Raw genomic sequence first — 20,610 nt, 5'->3', positions numbered from 1 at the left:
GACCTTGAGGTTGGCAGTCCAATGCATAATCACTACACCATCAGGGCTCCAATATTTGCTATAGTGTCTTTTAAAATATGATCTATTCATAATAATCAGCACTACTTGAGCATTACTCCAGGCATCCTCTCCTGGGTCTGGATGCGCAGTCCCTTGCAGATGTCTTTCTTCTGCAGATGACATCCATTTCCATAGGGACTTGACTTGCCCTAGCTCCATCCAGTGGTGCCAGAAAGGCTGCCGAATACCGGGGTTTTTATCCCAGACTAACCCCAAGACCCCCCGGAACAAGCCTGTAATCTGAAAAAGTCAGATTTCTGGACTTATTACAACAGGGGAGGGCACTCCAGGTGGCCCAGGAATGTCGCTGGCGAGAGGAAGGAGGGAAGCCCTTTTGTGTGGTTGGGTCCCTGCTCATGATCCTGAACAGGGTCTAAGGGAGGCAGGTTTGGTGCTGAATCGCTCGCTGTTTTGGGCTGACGAGCAATGGATACTGTCAGGAGGCCAAGGAGGCTGGGCAGTTGGCTCTCCCCAGTAATGCTAAGACAGCAGGGGTCATTCACAGAGGAGGGGTCGTCTCTCCCAGGCACCGTGTGACTTGGGGAGAAATACTGGCTTTGCAGCCGGTAGTATGTTGCTGCTCTCCTCCACTGTTTGGCTTTGCCTTCTTTCCTTTACAGCCCAAGCTGAGTTTCACTTTCAATCAGTAAGATAGGATTTTGCTCTTTGACCTTGGTAGTGGGTTCAATGTACCACCACCCTTCAAATCCATGCCTTTCCCAGGACCTTTATTTGGAGATAACTGCACGGCGCTGCAGATGTATTTTAGGAGGGCTAGTGCTGTAGTGGGTTACACCTTGGGCTGCTAATCCAAGGTCAGCAGTTCGAAACTACCAGCCCCTTTGAGGGAGAAAGACGAGGCGCTTTATCCCTGTAAAGAGTTACAGTCTCTGAGGTCCACGGGGGCAGTTCTACCCTGTCTTGTAGGGTTGCTTTGAATCAGAATCAACTGGGTGGCAGTGAGTTTGAGTGAGTTCTGAGCATCTGTAATTAATTTAATTTCAATCAAGTCAGACTGGAGTAGGGTGGGTCCTTAAGCCAATGTGATTGGTATTCTCATAAGAGACACAGGGAGACAATGTAACAATGTCTCATTGACAATGACACCATGTGACAACGAGACACAGATTGGCATGATGAAATTACAAACAAAGGAATGCTAAGGTTTGCTGGCAACACCAGAAGCTAAGAGAAAAGGCGTGGGACGGATTCTAGGAATCCCCAATAGGAACCAAGCCTGCTGACATCTTCATTTCAGACTTCCAGCCTCCAGAACTGTGGGAGAATCCATTTCTGCTGTTTTAAGCCAGCCGGTGATAATGTGTTGAGGCAGCCCCAGAAACTAGCTCAAGCCCAGCAGTGTCTTTGTGCAATTAGAAAAGACAACTTTCCTCAAGGCACTCTATTATGATTTCCTAAAGATTGTCACAAGTATTCAAACTTCTGGTGACTCTGCTGTGAAAGGGCCTCTGGATTTGTACAAAGCATGGCCTGCAATGATAGGTAATGGCCCTGCCTCACACACTTGTCTCAGGGGACATTGGGCATTGGAAACTGGGGCAGGACTCGGTAGAGATAAAGGTCAGAGATAGGTCATCTGAGGCAGATCCCCAGGGGAGGTTGAGCTACGAGCTGCTAAGGGTCCTGTCTGTCTGTTGGTCGGTCTGTCTGGGCTCTACCGGGACTTCCAACGCCTGTCTGCTTTGTTCTTGTGGTCGCTCCAGGAGTCAGCCCCACCTTTTCCCAGAAGTCCCTGTTAAACGAGGCAGTCAGTTTCTGGTGTTTGCCATCCCACAACCCCTACCTTCGATCTCCTGCTGTCGTCTCAGAATTGGGAGCTGGGGCTAGAGGAGAATCAGGTGTGCGCTTACCTGAATGTGCCCAGTGTTCGCCGGTGGTGCCAGGGAGTGGTGGCTGCTGCGACCAGCGCTCTTCCCTTCAGTCACCCTCCCCCTGCGTCCAAGTACCCAGAGAAGCCTCTAGCCTCAAACCCACGTTCCAGGAGCTCCTCTGGTAGCCAGAGACGCCAGGAGTCTCCTTGGACACTGTGAGTCGGTTTTCAGAAGCCCTCTCTGGAGGCAGGGTGCCCCAGTGGTTGGGAGGGCAGGCAGCCTGTGTTCAACCCCCAACTGTCTGAGCCACTTTCTCGTCTGCAGGACGTTAACCGAGAGCATGAGCCCTGGGACTCACGATGAACAGTGACTGCCCTGGCGATGGGGGTCCTCCTCTGCTAGTGGCTCCCACTCCCAAGCCCTCCCTTTGTCCTGGGGTTTGGGGTCCTAGTATTTCTCTGCACTATGTATCTGGGACTGCAAATTTCTGTTTGGGAACATAGGCAGCAAAAAGCACCTGACTCCCCAAGGGCAAAGCCTCTGGGAATGCAAATCCAGACCAGCGCCTGCTCCTTTACGATGAGGGGGCAATTTGACACATTTATGTCATTTGCTATTGGGATACCACTGGTGGCACCGCCACCACCAAGGTCTGCTCGCCGGGCCCCTCGGCCGTTTCCTTGCAGATGCAGCAGAGACTCAGAGATATGAAAAACACCCCACGCCGGTCCACCTCAGAAGTCCACCTGCTGCAGATGAGCCCTGGCTCGGAGAGCACTCTGTGAGCACCCACAAACCTACCCACGCCTTCTGTTCATGCCCAGACCACATATGTGAGTCTTCAAACAATAGTTTGGAAATAGTTAAGATTGCATAGGCAATGCATTGAGCCGTGGTGGCATCGTGGTTACGAACTGGGCGGCCAACCTCCAGGTTAGCGATTCAAAACCACCAGTCCCTCTCAGGAGCAAGACAAAGCTTTTAATTCTGGGAACCCAAGGACCCAAGCTGTTCTATCCTGCTGCGAGATGGCAGGGAAAGAGGGACTGCATGCACGGAGGAGAAAGCACATTCAAAACATGCAGATGAAACAGATGACTCCTTCTGTTCGGGCCTTTCCACCTCTCCCCAGGAGATGAGCACGGCCTTCTTGAATGTCCTTCCCGGGGTGGCTGTGCACATGGTATTCTCCGTCGCTGTGGAGTAATGCCGGCCTCTTCTTCACAGAGTAGTACTGGCCCGTGGGTTTCAAAGCCGATGGTTCGGCTGGTCTTCCAAGGCCATTCTGGGCCATTCCAAGGCCATTCCAACGCCAACCTTCCCACTGGTGGTCCAGCACTTAACCTTTTGCAACACCTAGAGACTCATGAATCTATCAAAGCAAACCCACTGCTATTGAATCAATTCTGGTGTAGAGTGACTCTATGTGGGTTTTTCATGACTATACATGTTTATCGGAGCAGAAAGCCTCATCTTTTCCCCCAAAGGGCAGCTGGTGGCTTCAAACTACTTAGCTACAGTTAACAACCCAACAGGTAACGCCTCCGGGGCTCCTAGTTTCTGCCTCTCTCACTGCCATCGAGTTGCTGCCATCTCAAAGCACCCTATAGGGCAGGGGAGAACTGCCCCTGTGGGTTTCAGAGACTGTCACTCTTCACAGGATCGAAAGCCCCATCTTCCTCCTGAGGAGTGCCTGGAGGTTTTGAACTGCTCATCTTTTGGATATAGCAGCCAACACACAGCCACGATGTCACCAGGGCTCCATGGCTTACGCATACAGGAGTAAATGTTTGTTCATGCCTTCTTGCACACTGTAGCACCAATGGTGCCAAACAAAGTCCTGCGTCTTGCTGTTTTCACTAAGCTGTCTGTCTTGGGGGTTTTCGTAGTGCTTCCTGTAACGCTGCCTTCTTGTTAATGGCCCCATTGTATTGCACTGGGCAGGTGTCGATGTTTTATTTTACCAGGGCCTGATAGACGAAACTCTAGGTGATTCCCTACATGTTTCTTTAAGAAGCAGGACTGGGATAAATGCTCTTGAAGAAGGTAATGGGAATGGAATTTCCTTAAGTAGGGAGGAGGCTCTTATGGCCCTTTCTCTTTCTTTCTTCTCCAATCACCACCTCCACCACCACCCTGCCCCCGAGTTGCCAGACAGGCTGTGTGTACAGGACGTGCCCTGTGCTTTGTCCTGCATCCTGTGTTGATTCAGTCAGGATGTCCTAAATGTCCTGGATTCAGCTTTCTCCGCAAAATTACTAAAATTCATCCATTACAGCTACACCTCCACCCCCTCCCCGCCATGGTAATTGGCACTTAAATCATTTCATGGTAAGACCAGCTAAAAACCAGACCTTCCCAAGTAAGGTCGGGACAATCCATTACAGTGACTCCTTCAAGTCTGGCTGAGAGAGACGGAAAGGGGCGCTGAGAATCAGATGCCCTTATTGTCATGTTCAACAAAGGGAAGAACTATTCTTAGACCAATGCACCAAGCAGTCACGAATACAAGGGGATTTCAAAGTGATGTTGGGGAAATTGAATGAAAAGATAATGGAATTTGAGTTCCGGAATCCTCCCACGCCTTTCTTATTGCCTTTCAGATTGCTGGTCTCTAGACCAGCCTAGCTTAGTCTCACCCTGGTGGATGCTTTGGCTGCATCTGGAAGCTAATGGACAGGCTTTTAGAATTTTGATGACTACATGAAGCCGATTGTGCGTTTTGCTACCAGGCAGGTAGCTAACATAGCCTAGCCTAACATATCATCGAGGTGAATGGGGACACAGCATCACCATCGAGACGCAGAGCACCTTCAAGAATACGACGTCAGCTTCAAGCTGGGAGTGGAGTTTGATGAAATAACAGCAGCTGCCAAGAAGGTTAAGGCCACTGTGACATTGGATGGAGGCACGCTTGGCGACGTGCAGCAGTGGGGTGGGCAAGAGGCGACACTGGTGTGGGAACTAAGGGACGGGAGGATCCTGACGCTCGTACAGTGTAGTGAACACTCGCACCTCCCAGGAGGAGGCATGAGCCGCTCACTCCTCCACGGACTGCTCTGCCCAACGGCGACCACTGGGCTCAGTGCCAGATCGCCTCATTTCTCCCTCCGACATTTCGTATAAATCCACTTTGGCTCAGAAGTTCTGGAATCAAGTGGCACCAACCTGGTTCTGGTTCCCATTGTGTATGCTTATTTTAAAAAAACAAACCAAAAACAACTATATTTACAAGGCGCTCTGAAGTCAATAAAGCAAAACCCAAGACCATTCAATTGGCTTTTTGCCTTTGGTGAAAGGAGAAAAATAAAAAGAGTGAAATGTCCCCCATGAACTTTTAAAGTCCCCTCTAGCAACTACCATTACAAAATACATATAGTTTTGAAAGAGTGTGTGTGTGTGTATAGAAAGAAGACAAAAGTTTATAAGCACCTTTATTGTAGATGAAAGTTTATAAGCAAATTCATTTTCCTTTCAACAATTGATACACATTTTGTTTCAAGACATTAGCTGCAATTTTCTCAGTGAAGCAGCGTTGTTCCCACTTGGGTTACAGGCCATGAATGCGGACATCTCTGACCTCCCCTGGCTTCCCAATTCCCAAGTAGCAGGGGTCAGCCAGGCCTCTACATTTCATCCTTCTTTACCTATTCTGACACCCAGCGTCCCTCCCATCTATGCTGGGTTTGATCCTTCATTGCAGTGAATTGAGGTCACACAGAACTTACAGCAGTATTCACAATTAAGAAGGTTCATTAGGGAAGTTAACAGGTTACCACATTCAGGCTCCCAAACAGTAAGAATACAGTCACTGGTCTCCTCAGCCAGCATCTAAGTCTTCAGTTCTCAGCCTCTCAGCTACATGGTCCCTTGGCCTTTGCCTCCGTGGGCCAGAAAGCCAGCCTCACTGTCACTATCCCACAGTCCCAGAGTCTCTGCACTTTGGGCCCCTGGTGCTGCTCCTGAGTCAGCGGCGCGTCTGACCTCCGTGGCTCCACCACTTCAGAGAGTTTGCATGTGCTCGTCCTAGGTCTTGGGGGGTTCCCCCCTCTGCTGCTTCAAAGGTGGCTCATCTTTATAGCCAGGACAGTGGGAATGAACGTGACACATGTCCTCTGTGCATAGTCCCACCCGGTCATTTGTTGGGCTTCAGAGACGTGGGTAGAAGGGACATATTACGAATGTCACTCCACCCCCCTTCCTCTCTGCGGTCCCTGTTCCCATTTGACCTTCTTAACGTTGTTTCTGAGCCCGTGCTGTACACTCCGTCTGTACCGTTCTGTAGGTGAGGGTACGGAGGAGTAGAGGCCTCCCTGGTGCAACTATTGGCTTTAGAGGCAGATCTGGTGTTTTGGCTGAGAGTTGGTCCCTAGGGGTGGGTTCAGTTCCAGGCTTGAAGAACGCCTCCTCAGGGTCATAGCCTTGGGGATTCTATGAGTCTCTATCAGATCAGGAAGTCTGGCCCTTTAATAATTTTATTTTATTTTTTAACTTTTGGATTTTTCCCCTCTCTGCCCAGGTGCTTCTACCGTGATCCTATCAGAGCAAGTGGCAATGATACGTGGACATCATCTAGTTCTTCTGGTCACAAGGTAGTGGATATTGTGGTTCAGGTGGCCCACTGGTCCTTTGAACTACGGTAATTGTTCTTTTGAATCTTTGAGTTTCTTCACTCGTTTTGGCTCCGGATAGAGAGGGAGAGCTGGGAAATCTCTTGACAGCAGCGCTGTACTCCAGTAACCAAGCCTCTGAAAGTTAGCAGATCGGTGACAGCCATAAGCCTCTGAAAGCAACCAAGCAATGGTATTCCCACGCTTCTGGACCACAGCCAATCAATAAGTGCCTCACTCCAGTCACCGTGTTTCTGAAAGTCAGCAATCAAAGGTAACGTTAATCCATGACCCATGAACACAACTCAAAATCCAGCATCCCTAACTCCTCCTGCTTCTGAAAACCTACCAGGCCCTGAACACACCAGGCTTTGCTCCACCTCACTAAGATCAGTTCGGGATTTGTTGGGGAGCGTTGCTTTATCAATGTAGCTCTTGGGCAGGCAAACAGGAAGTTCACCTATGTTGCATCTTAATTCAAGGTCAAGTAGCCAGATATAATCCTTTTAACAGTTTGATATCTGTTTGGGGTTCGTTATATTGATTTGCACATATTTGCAACTGAAGTTGCAGTGATGAGATCATCACATTCAATAATTTCAAGTCTTGTAGTGATTGTTATTGTCTACTTTTTAGATGCGTATATTTTAACGCAAGAATACCAAAAACTCACATGTAAATGCTGTGATGCACTTCCAGCAGACATTTGTTGAACTAGAAAAAAGTTATTTGAAAGCTCTTTATACGTTATCCAATTACTTACACACAAAAAAAAGGTGGAAACTTACATGTAAACCAACATACATTAACAACTGAATTCAACAAGTATTGAACAAGGTGGTAAACAAACTTATTTTTGTGACATTTTATTAGGGACTCATACAACTCTTATCACAATCCATACATATACATACATCAATTGTATAAAGCACATCTGTACATTCTTTGCCCTCATCATTTTCAAAGCATTTGCTCTCCACTTAAGCCCTTTGCATCAGGTCCTCTTTTTTCCCCTCCCTCCCCGATCCCCACTCCCTTGATAATTTATAAATTATTATTTTGCCATATCTTTCCCTATCCAGCATCTCCCTTCACCCCCTTTTCTGTTGTCCGTCCCCCAGGGAGGAGGTCACATGTAGACTTACTTTTTTTAATTAAAAGAAACATCAGCATCAGTCTTCCAGTTCAAATGATTGACTGTATTGTTACCAGCAGTTTTCTGGTTCCAAAATTGCAAGCAAATTTTCAAATCCACTGCCATGATAATAATAAGGCATCACTCCGTTTATTATTACAGAGATGACTGATGCTGCCTCATCCTCGGACAGCATGGCACAGATGCAAGTAGCCACAAGGGGAAAGACGTTTCCCTTGGTGCAAGCTTGTTCCCGTGAAGAGGGCTTGCTGACGAGACTATTGCAAGTCCATCTGCGCCAGGTGAGACCTCAGAAACCGCAGGGCATCTCTGCATGGCCTGGCTTCTTGGGTGAAGAGCTAAGAAGAAAGTTTTGTGCTTTGGTGGGAGATAATACAAATTTGGTAGATGTTTGCATAGAAGTGTAAAGAATGTTCATTCAAGCTGAAGCAGAGCCTGACAGATGTCCTGGAAGGAGCTGGTGGCCATGCCCATATGCTGCGTACATGCTGCTCAGATAGCATCTGAGACCCTTGCTGTTGGCATTGAAGCAATTCTCATGAATTTGTACTTTTTAAAAAAGTAATTATTTTATTGGGAGCTCTTACAAATATTATAGCATTCCATAATTCATTTAGATCAAGCAAAATTTTAAAATTGCTACCAGTTTCCAAACATTTTCTTTCTTCTTGAACTCTTTGATATCAGCTCCTCTCCCTTCCCACTCAACTCCCCTGAACCCCTAATCTTTATCTTCTTCATATTGCCATATCTTACCCCAGCCAAGATATCCATTCACTTACAATTCTGTTATTTGATCCCCTAGAGGAGGGTTATACAGTCAGCTCTTCCTTCCCCCCTCCTCCACCCCTTTCCTGTAACTTCAGGGAATCATTACTCCTGTTACTGCTTCTGAAGGGTTATCTAGCTAGCTTTCATGCATTGAACAATCTTAGTTATACAAATGAACATATGGAGATCTAACAAGATTAATATAAAACAAAGACCACATAGTGCGAAGAGGAAATATTAAAGAATGAAAGGATAGTTATATGTTTCATCAGTGCTATACTACACTCTGGATTTATCAACCCTTCTGTGTGGCCCTTCTGTGAGGGACTACCCAATTATCTTACAGGTGAGTTTTGGGTCTCCACTTTGTCCACACTCCTTCTCATCAATTTGATTGCTTGTTTTTGAACTTCTGATAACCTATTCCCATCAACACTTCATGATCACACAGGCTGGTGTGCTTCTTCCATGTGGGCTTTGTTGTTTCCATGCTAGATGGCTGCTTGCTTAACTCTAAGGGTTTAAGACCCTATACACTATATCTTTTGATCGGTGAGCACCATCAGCTTCCTTCACCACATTTGCTTATGCACCTGCTTTGTCTTCAAAATCGTGGGTTATGCTGAGTATCATACAGTGGCACATTATTCGAACAAACTGTTCTTATACTGAGGTAAGATCTAATTAGAGACCCACAGTCCATCTGATTCCTTGTTTTATTTAATATATATTCATATATCGACAGATACACCTGTCTATATCTATATATTTACATATATAGATATCTATGGTTATACCTATATATATAATTTTTGCTTCCTTTTTCTTTCTTCTTTCCTCCTGCCCCACTATCATGTCTACCCATCATTCACCTCTCAGCAATTCCTCTTAGATACATTTTGATTGATCAGACACTACCAAGAACACTGCACCCTCCTCACTGTCAATTTTAGAACCCTTACTGTTCCCTGACGCTGTCCTTATTGGCTCACCACTCATCTCCTCTCGCCTCCTCCCCTCCTGTGCCACCCTGGAACCGCCAGTCCCGTCACTGTCTCCTTGGGGTTGCTTATCCTGCCTATCTTATATAGATAGACACCACAGATAGATAGATGGATGGATAGATAGGTAAAAAGAAAAGAAAGACAATACAAATAGTTCCAGGTTTAACTGGTCTCCTGCCCCAAAGCAGATGAGCATCTCTCTGTTAAATAGCTAATGGGACCTGTTATAATCTCTCAGATCCATCCACTTTTCTTTCAGGGTTCCATATCCTGGGACCCACCTACCTAACAGAACTTACACCCTTTTAGTCCTCAGCATTCGTGTCTGAAAGGCACACAAGCAAGTCCCTATTGCTCTTCCTGTAGTCAGGGATGAAGCAGTCTAGTGCCCCCACCCCATCCCTTGACACCTTGAAGATTTCAGTGTGGCCCCCTTATGAGTGACCCCCAACCAGTCCAGATGCGGTGTCAGGAGCTGCCCGCTCAGTCAGGAGTCTACAATCCGGATTCTTCAGGGACTTGGTGGCTTTGCTCCCATTGCTGGTCTGTTGCATCCCCTCGTGGTGGGCAGTTCATGTGGGCGGGTCAGAACGGCTGCTCTCCCCAAGCTGTATCTTCAGGGTCATCCTCTGTAGCCCTGTCAACTAGGGAGGGGACATCATGTCTCCAGCTGAGGCCACCCTGCTGTCCTCTCGGTGAACAAGCTTCTCTGAGCAGCAGCATCACACTCCACGGCTGGTGCACCAGAATAAAGTCTACTCTCTCTCCCCCTTTCCTGTGGAGACATGAACAATACCCTGTCTGAATTAGTGCCCTGGTTCCCCATTGCCATTGTCTTCTTCCCCCACCCAACCCCCTGTGGTCCTTAAAGGCGTTTTGGGGTGGGGTGAGGGTGGGGAGACATCTTTAAACACAGATGCTATCTGCATCTTTTATTTAAAAAGTAATTAATTTTTTATGGCATCTGCTTCACTGAGTTTGGTCTGGCTCTTGTAAGAGTATCTGACCCTCAGCCAGGAACTGTGTGATTTTCCCCTATTTCTGTTCCGCTGTTTGAACTGACCTCAGTGGACGCATGTTGTACTTGTCCTTTTGTGCTTGGCTAGCTTCACTCAGCATAATATCCTCCAACTCTTTCCATGAGACGAGGTGCTTCATCTTTTCATCACTATTTTTTAGGAATACATAGTACTGCATTGTGTGAATATACCAGTTTTTAATCCATTTGTCTATTGATGGAAATTTAGGCTGTTTCCAATTCTTTATGAACCTTGGAGTGCAGACCTCCCCTATTTCTCCTGGATGTATGCCCAGTAGTGAAATTGCTGAGTCACAGGCAACTCGGTTTCTGTTTTAGGTAGAGCCAAATCGCTTTCCACAGTGGCTGTACCTAGCTACAAGACCAGCAGCAGTGGATGAGAGTTCCTACCTCACCACACCCCCTCCAACATTTGTTGGTTTCTGTTTTTCTAAATTGGGCTATTTTTTGTAGATGTTAAGGAGTATCTCATGGTTGTTTTGATTTGCATTTCCTGGATGGCTAATGATCGGGAAGATTTTCTCATATGTTTATTGGCCATTCGGGTTTCCTCCCTTGTGAACCTTCTGGTCAAGTCTTTTGGCCAGCTTCTCAGTGGGCTTTTCGTTTTTTTCTTGTTGTAAGCTTGCAGGATTCTGCAGATTTTAGTAATAAGCCTTTTGTCTGATATGCCACTACTAAATATCTTTTCCAAATCTGTGGGCTCTCTTATTACTCTCTTGATGAAGTTTTCAATATAATACAGTGTTTTGTCTTTAGTAAGGCCCACTGGTCTAGTTTACCTTCCTCTGGGTGTGTACCCTTCCTTACTTCCGATAGCCCATGTGACAGATCTGTTCTTTTTTGTCAGCATGTTCACTAGCCCGAGCTGACTAATTTAGGATTGGAGGGGTCATAGGGTGGGGGGTTGCGGAGGCACTGGTAGTCAATATTAATCAACTAATCTCTTATTCAAAAACTTTTAAAAACAAATGTAGTTATTTAAGATTCTAAAAATCTTACTTTAATTCTAAAGAAACAGCCTGGGAAAAAATCTTATTAACTTTTTAAATTATCTGTTGAATGAAGCCTACCTATTTCTTTTTCGTTATTTTCATTTTTTAGCAATTAAGTCTGTTACCACTGAGCGGATTCTATGTCAGATTAGAACTGGTTGCCAAAGGTTTTCAGTGCTGGCTTCGAGGAAGCAGCTGGCCGCAGAGAGCCCTGCAGAGCACAGTTCCACTCAGACACAAGTAGAACCGACAACACTGGTTTTTGTTTGTTTTAATGAGAACTAATTCTGATCAAAGCACCTTACGTATATGACCTGTACTTCTCCCCTGAGGTCATTATTCTCAATAATGACATCCGCTCATAGGCGCCCTCCAGGACACCGCAGAGCTGCTCCACAGGGATTCTAAGATGAGCCATTCCAGGGGCAGTCAGCCTCCGCCTGCTTCTAAGGTGGTGTTGGAGGGTTAGAAGTGCCAACCTTGTGGTTAGCAGCCCAGAGTGGTATGAGGACTCCCACTATCCTCAAAACCGAATACCTTGTCATCAAGTCAATTCTGATTCATCGTGACCCTAGGTACTGTAAGATAGGCATTATTTTTCCTATGTCATAGATGAAGAATTGAACCTAGCAAAAGTTACACCATTAGTAAGTGATGGAGCTGAGTTCAAAGCTAGGCAATGTGGCTAGACCTGTCTCTGAGCGTCCTCGGCTGGAATTACAGGGGGCAACTCTCCAGGCCCATCTTTTGAGGTGCCACTGGAGGGATTCCATTTGGTTGGCAGTCAACCACTTAACCACTGCACGGCCAGGATTCCCTGATATACTTCTAGACCAGGGATGGGGAGCTTTTTTTCTGGCAAGGTTCATTTGGATATTTAGATTTTCACGGGCCGTGAAAAATTATCAACATGAAAATTAGCCAGATGTGTTTTGTCAAACATCTCATCAGCTCACCCCTAACGTGATGACTGCACATTTTCTTTAGTGAGGCGTGGGATGACGATTTGGTGGGCTGTATGCGGCCGTGGGCCAGACATTGCCCACCTGGCTGGACATCAATAGCATTTTGATTATTTTTGGCTACTACACTATGTCTTTGAGTAGATCTCTGGTGAGGTGGCCATGCTGCGTTGAGCCACATGAGATTGCCAATATTTGGTCACTCCTGACCTAGAAGCACAGCAGTTTCATATGGTCCAATCTAATGGAGCAAAGCACTGGTGTGTGTTGGGTGCTGACCACGCACATGTCAGACCCAGTTCGCACTGCTTCACACTTACCTCTCGGTCGTCTTCACAACAGTCCACTACGGGGGCAACAGTGATGACCCCAGTTAGAGATGGAGAAACCAAGGCACAGAAAAATTAAGAAAAGTGTCCCAACTAGCAAATGGCTGATCCAGGACCCGAATCCAGCTGGCTGGGCTCCCGAGCCCAGGCACAGAGCCACGTGGAGCGCTGTCTTTCCCGTGCAAGGTTCGGAGGTAAGTGGGATGGGAAACAAAGGTTAGTGAGGCACAGCATCGGTATGGGGAGAAGACACGGCTGGATCGTTAGACGGTAGAAACCCGCAAGCAGTAGGAAAAAAAGACTCCATGAAAGGCTTCCCAGGAGATTCCACCAACATGGAAGGGTGGAGAGGTGGGGGCGGGGAGAGATTCTGGTTTGCAGAAGCTATGGATGACAGTGGAAGCCCAAAATACATTTGCAGGATGCACACAGGAAATAAGCCTCTGGTGATTTCCCTCTAACCATAGCTGAGCGATGGAAATAAACTGGTTACCAGACAGAGTATTGGAGAGACAACCATACTAAATTAAAATGATAAAGGTTACTTAAATGTTTAAAACCTTGTCACTTTTCCTCCCCTCTGGTACACTTTGGGTTTGATCTGGTTTTTAATATTTTTTTTGAGTTTTATCATATTGTTTTCATATTCATTTTGTCATTGTGGGTAGTCTTCTTGAATCTTTGCTACGTGTTTTTCTATGTTTTTGGTATATGAAACCCAGGATTGATGAACCTATACAGACAACTAGAATATGAGTTCCTGGGTGGGGGGTGTATAATGGGGGAGGGAGGGGGTGGGTAACGGGGAGCTGATATCAAGGAGCTCAAGAGGAAGGAAGCGGTTTTGAAATTTATTTTGGTAGCAAGTTTGCAATACTGCTTGATGTGATTGAACAATGGAATAGTATGATGTCTAGATTAGCTCCTAATAAAGTGATTTGGAAAATTAATTAGTTATTTATTTTTAAAAAGATTTCCGCTGGCCGAGTGCTGGCGACGCGGAGCTGCAGGATCGCTTCGAGATGGCAGAGGTGGAAGAAACCCTGAAGCGACTGCAGAGCCAGAAGGGTGTGCAGGGGATCATCGTGGTGAACACGGAAGGCATTCCCATCAAAAGCACCATGGACAATCCCACCACCGCACAGTACGCCAACCTCATGCACAACTTCATCTTGAAGGCCAGGAGCACTGTGCGAGAAATCGACCCCCAGAATGACCTCACCTTTCTTCGAATTCGTTCCAAGAAAAATGAAATTATGGTTGCACCAGATAAAGACTATCTCCTGATTGTGGTTCAGAATCCAACCGAATAAGCTACTCGGCTCCTTATGTTCGTCCTTAACTTAATCCCACACCCCGAAGCGTTAATCATGCCAATCCACTACGAATGGAATCACACACTAGAACCAATCCAGTGACCAAGGGAGAGCTGCTGCCTCACCCACCCCACCTGTGGAGGAAACCCTGCCCCACCTGTGGCTGCAGAGGAGGTCCTGCTGATGGGCCTTCTCCTTCCATGAGACCCGCCCCCCCCTCATGGCACCTGGAGGTCGGAGCAAGAGCTGTGAGGAGCCGCCGCCTGCTTCCTCCTGACCTTCAGTTCACATGTCCCTTGGAAAAGTCTGTTTTTCTTTACCTAAAAATAAACTAAATGCTTGTTAAAAAAAAAAAAAGATTCCCCCCCCCCCAAAAAAAAAGATCCCAGACGCTATTCTTTCTGATAGCCAGGCACCATCTGGTTTCTCCACCACACTTTGATACAGCACTCATACTGTCAGTGACCTCTCCCTGAGGGCAAGCATTGAGCAGGGCCATGTCATAAGAAATATATGTTCTTAGAGGCTAGAATAGAATTAAGTACCAGACCCAAATCCATTCATCTATCTAATGATTTACATATATGTCTCTGGTTCCCTTTAGAGACAGCATCATTTTATGATAGAGAACATTATAAACAATATCCCTGGTATGGTAGTTACATAATCTGTTGTCAGTGTGAAGGGGTGGAGTCTAGCCTGTCAATCAGGTAGTAGTTTGATTACCTCATTTGTAGGCATTAAAGAGATCAATAGCTCACTGGAGGTGGGACACGTGCTCACTCCCTGTGAGACATTTCTGATGAGAAGCCACATGAAGCTACCCTGATACAGTCAGAGTCCTGGGAGCTGGAGAAGCCACGTGGAGATCCCTGCCAGTGCTGAGAGGCTTACAGTACCACTGGATCCACAAGACTTCCCACCCACTGGCCTGTGATCTTCCTACATTTGGCATCATTGCATGTCTTTCGTGAGTCTGAAGAGGATTTTATAGATTGGTATCAGACATGTAGGCTAATATCAGACTTATGGACTTGGTCTGGAATGGGCTGGGATGTTCTCTCAATATTCAATTGCTTGTGTATATAAAGCTCTTTCCTATGCACATATGAATGCCCATGAATGTGTTTCAGACTGACACACCTGGGCATAAGGTAATTCTATTGCTAGTGGCCCTCATTTAGCCAATGGTATAGAATTTAAAACACCATTAAGAAAGTGCCAGTCAAATATTAATTATAGGTTAGTCTATGTAGCAGTCCTGCAAACAGAAACAGGGCATGCTGTGTACCCAGAACTACATCTTCTCACCATACTTGTGCAATCATCAGGGACTCTATGAAGAACTGAACATCAGAGGAAGGCTTGTTAACCACCTGGGATATGCAAATGACTCAGCCTTGCTTACTGTCAGGGAGGAGGACCGGAAGCACTTGCTGATGAAGATCAGGCCTGCAGCCCTCCATAGGAATTACAACTCAATACGAAGCAAACAAAATGACTCACAACTGGACCCATAGGCAACATCACAACAAATGAAATTTCATTCTGCTTGGATCCACGATCCATGCTCAGAGCAATATCAGTCAAGAAATGAAATGGCATATTGCATGGATTAAATCTGCTGTAGAAGATCTCTCTAAAGTGTTCTTCAACAAAACATGCCACTTTGAGGACTAAGGTACACTGACCCAAGTCACGGTGTTTCGATCACCTCATATGCATGTGAAGGCTGGACAATGAATAAGGAAGAGTGAAGAGGAATCATTGTATTTGAATTATGGTGCTGGGGAAAACTATTGAAAGTACCATGGGCTGCCAGAAGAACAATGTTGTCTTGGAAGAAGTGCCACATACTTCGGCCATTAGCAGGAGAGACTGGTCTGTGAAAAAGGACATTGTGTTTGGTAAAGGAGAAGGTCAGTTAAAAAAAGAAGATGATTGACACAGTGGCTGCACTGAGGAGGACACAGGACCGGGCAGGGTTTCCTTGTTAGCCACAGAGGCACTCTGAATCAGAACCAACGTGATGGCACTGAACACGTGTCTGTGGCAGATGGTGCTCTAAGAGGTCACACAAAAGTCCTCTTCCTAGCCACTCCGTTGACGGCCAAGATCAGAGTCAATGAGGTTTCAGCCTTCATCCGATTCCTGACTTGCGGTCTTCCAGTTGAACTCCCAGATAGCATCTCCTTTGTATCCTGTATCCTGTCGAAATTTTTGGCCCACCAAAATTGTAAAAGATAATAGATGGCTATTATTGTTTCAAGCCACTAAGTTTTGGGGGTAATCTGCTAGACCCCAATAAACCAAAACCAAACTTGCTACCATCAAGTCAATGCCAACTCATATCGATCCTGTAGGACAGAGAAGAACTTCGCCTGTGAGTTTCTGAGACTATAACTGAGCCAGTGAATCATATTCCATTTGAAGTCAGAGAAAGCTCTGCCAACAGTGCCTTACTGCTAAACCACTGATTATTTACTTAACAAGTAGTCCAGAAGTTGTTATTTACTTAACAAGTAGTCTAGAAGAGGCCCCAGCATGAGCCAATGGAAATGACTCAAGTCCTTTCCATGCTCCATGCCTCATGGTCACACTATGGCTGTCCTGCTCCGGGCATTTCATCTGCCTTAAAGCAAGGAAGAGAAGAGAAAGAGCATGGAACCATCGGTTCCTTTTTCAAGCCTGTTGCTTTGTTCAGGAAGCAAAGTATCTTTCCAGAAGACACCTAGGGAACTGGGTTCCTGCCTAATCCCTACCTCTGAGAAAAGGTGGAAAAGAGAATGTCTGGTGTTCCAGCTTATACAGTGGGCAGCAGCAAGGGAGCAGTAAGGGACAGAGTGACTGGTGGCTTTTGGATGAGTCGGTCAACAGTGTCTTCCTTGCCCGGCCAGCTCTGAACCAAACATAGCTAGGGAAATGGAGCGCTAATGGGTGAGACGCTAGTTCAGAAGGGTCGGGCTACCATCACACAAACCTTTTGAACTGAAGATGATTTGTGCTTGGAGGTAGGATATTTTCCCATGGGATGTTCATATATGTACACACACACACATATACATAACTGTTAGGATTATGTGGATTCTGATCCATGTCCCGGCGTTCCAGTATGGAACTGAGCTCCCTAGGGTTTTCTAGGCTAGAATGTTCATGGAACAGATGGCTAGGTCTGTCGTCTGAGAGGCCACTGCGCAAGGAGCAGGCAGTTAGGTTATTCAGTGACCACCAGCCCTTTGTACCACCCAAGCAGCTCTGCTGTGCACTGATGCCAACTCATAGGGACTTGATCGGACAGCAGAACCGGCCCACGGGGTTTCCAAGGCTGCACTCATGATGGAAGGAGAACTGGTGGGGCAGTGTTGACTAAACCACTCCGGGTAACCAGAAGGTCAGTGGGTGGAACTCACCGACCGTTCTATTAGAGAAAGGTGTAGTCATCTGCTACCATGAAGAGTTACCGCCTTGAAAACACTGGGGCAGTTCTAGTGTGCCCGGATGGGCAGCCATTAGTCATCATTGACTCCAAAGATGGAGAAACTAAGAGACTTGGGATAAGCAAAGCAGTTCTAAAGAAGAACAAAGTGGGAGGCCTCTCACTTCCTGATCTCAAAACCTACTACATAGCTGTGGTAGTTTCTAACTTGGTCCAGGTACAACAAGAGGTAAACAGAACAATGGAGCAGAATTAAGGACACAGAAGTAAATTCGTACACTCACAGACACTGGTCTTTGACAAAAGACCATAATGAATTAAATGGGTAAGAGATATTCTCCTCTAACAAATGGTGCTGGCATGTCCAGAATGAAACAGAAGAACCCATATGTCATATCATATACAAAAACCAACTAAAGCTTGTTCCAATATCTAAATGTAAAAACTGGAATGATCAAGGTCATTAGTGAACGTAGGGACAGACTTAGGGCCCCTAATACATGGAATAAACACACTATCAAACCTAATGGAAAACAGCAGAAGAAAAATAGATGACTGGGACCGTTTTATGGTACAAAGGAGACCCCAAAACTCAGATATTATTTAAGAAGAAGATTGATTAAGTCTCAAACAGGAAAAGTCAGATCATCTGGATGAGGGAGTCCATTAGCATCCGGTCTTAGTGGTGCCCAGGGGATTACAGACAATCAGAGGCTTATGCAGAACAAAGAAAACTGTCTCCGAAGCATGATTTGGCAGTAGATCAATGCATCGTAATTACAGGGGGACCATGGAAGCGGGAACAGAACCAGGATTGGGACACATGCATTAGGTCAGACAGAAGCGCTTACAGGATTGGTGCTGGGTCCACCTGGCATAGGAGTTTCCATCAAAGACAGGCAAGCCCTAACTAAGGGAGACTGCCCCTCCTTGGGCTGCTGCAGGGGGATGGAGAGAATTCACTTTCCAGCACATGCTTCCCGAGGACAAGGCTGTCTACACGCATGGTTCACAGTCGGAAGGAATGTGATGGAGGCTCGATCTATGTGGGCTCTCCGCAAATTGATTTTGGGTTTTCACTGTTCTCCGCAGCCTTCTACAAGCCTGCTGCTGTTGTCGTCATTGTTAGGTGCCATCGAACTGGCTCCAACCCAGAGCAGCCCTCTGCACAACAGAACAAACACTGCCCAGTCCTGTGCCAGCCTCACAATTGTTCTTATGCCCGAGCCCATCACTGCAGCCACGGTGTCCGTCCATCTCATTGAGGGCCTTCCTCTGTCTCGCTGCCCCTCCACTTTACCAAGCATGATGGCCTTCTCCAGGGATTGGTCTCTCCTGACATGTCCAGCGTCTCACTATCCTTGCCTCTAAGGAGCACTCTGCCTGGGCTTCTTCCAACAGGCTGATTTATCCTTTTAGCAGTCCATGGCCCTTTCAACATTCTTCTCCTGCACAATTCAAATGCATTTATTCTTCAATCGTCTTCCTTATTCAATGTCTAACTTTCACATGCATATGATGCAATGGGGAAAACATGGCTTGGGTCAGACGCACCTTAATCCTCAAAGTAGCATCCTTGCTCTTCAATACTATAAAGAGATCCTGTGCAGCATATTGACCTAATGCAATACGGTTCTTGATTTCTGGCCTGCTGCTTCCATGAGAATTGATTGTGGACCCAGGTAAGACAAAATTCTTAACAATTTCAACTTTTTCTCCATTTATCATGATGCTATCTATTGGTCCAATTGCAAGGATTTTAGTTTTCTTCCATCTGCAAATTTAGTGCTAGGAATTTAAGCTTTAATACAGGGCCTCCTGAATATTAGAAATGTTTGTGCATCAAAGTATTTCACCAAAAGAGTAAAAAGAAAGGCCACAGAGCAGGAGGGGAAATTGGCAATGACATATTGGACAAGGTACTAATCTCTAAAATTTATAGAAAACTTCAAGTCAAAATTTAAAAGACAGATAACCCGATTCAAAATGGGCAGAGAAAGGGAAATACACTGGTTTCAGCCTCTGAACTTGGACCAGGGCTGTGAATAACCTTGCTATCATGCAGACTGCATTGGAAAGTGGCTTTGTCCCCTCAGATGCTAAACCAAACCAAACTCGCTGCCATCGACTTAATGCTGACTCATAGCGACCCTATAGGACAGGGTCGAACTGCCCTGTGAGTTTCCAAGACTGTCACTCTTTTGGGGAGTAGAAAGCCCACGTTTCTCCAGGGAACAGGTTAGTAGCTTCAAACTGCCAACCTTGTAGACGGTAACCAACTTGTAACCATATGCCCCCAGGGTTCCTACCTTGGATGAAGTTGTGTTAAAATACAGCGCCGTATATCTGCTCTCCTTTTTTACCTACGTTAAATTTGTTCCAGTTTTTGATAGCTTCTGCTTCCTTTCTGATTGGGGTTTTACTTTATTAGTTTTTTTTATTTGTATGTTTTTCATCATAGGAAATACAGGAGAGATAACTCTACAGAGAGGGTAACTATGGTGCCTTGAAGGTTAAGAGGAAAGGGGGAGCTAATAACAAGGAATATGAGAAAGAAGAGAATGTTTTCAAACTGATTGTAGTAATGCCTGTATAACTCCTCTTCATACGACTGAACCACTGAATGTATGATGTGTGCATTATGTGCCCATGACGCTGTTTTTAAATTACTTAATAATAAAATGGGCAGAGGACAGGAGCAGACACTTCACTGAGTTTGGGGAAGACTCCCATTTCCAGTGAAAGCCCTACATCAAATTTTGAATCTCCACACAAAGACCGAAGAAGCGATGCATTTGAATTGTGGGGCTGGAGAATATTGAAAGTGTCACGGACTGCCAAAAGGACAAACCAGTCTGTCTTGGAAGAAGGATGGCCAGAGTGCTCCTTAGAGGCAAGCATGGTGAGACTTTTGTCTTACATACTTTGGGCATGTTGTCAGGAGACCAGTCCCTGGAGAAGGTTTGGGAGAGTGGAAGGGGCAGCAACAAGAGAGAGGCCTCTCAAGGAGCTGGATTGACCCAGTGTCTATGCCCACGGGTTCAAGCGTCAGAAGAATTGTGAGGCTATTGCAGGACTGGGCAGGGTTTCATTTTGTTGT

General features: G+C 46.1%; 1 pseudogene; it reads left to right on the top strand.

Moving 5' to 3' along the window:
* The first annotated feature begins 13,743 nt into the window (after positions 1-13,743).
* Positions 13,744-14,105, top strand: LOC142441042 (dynein light chain roadblock-type 1 pseudogene; annotated as a pseudogene).
* The last annotated feature ends 6,505 nt before the right edge of the window (positions 14,106-20,610 follow it).

Source organism: Tenrec ecaudatus, chromosome 2, assembly GCF_050624435.1.
Source record: "Tenrec ecaudatus isolate mTenEca1 chromosome 2, mTenEca1.hap1, whole genome shotgun sequence".
NCBI lineage: Eukaryota > Metazoa > Chordata > Mammalia > Afrosoricida > Tenrecidae > Tenrec > Tenrec ecaudatus.
This window is presented reverse-complemented; position numbering and strand designations above follow the sequence as displayed.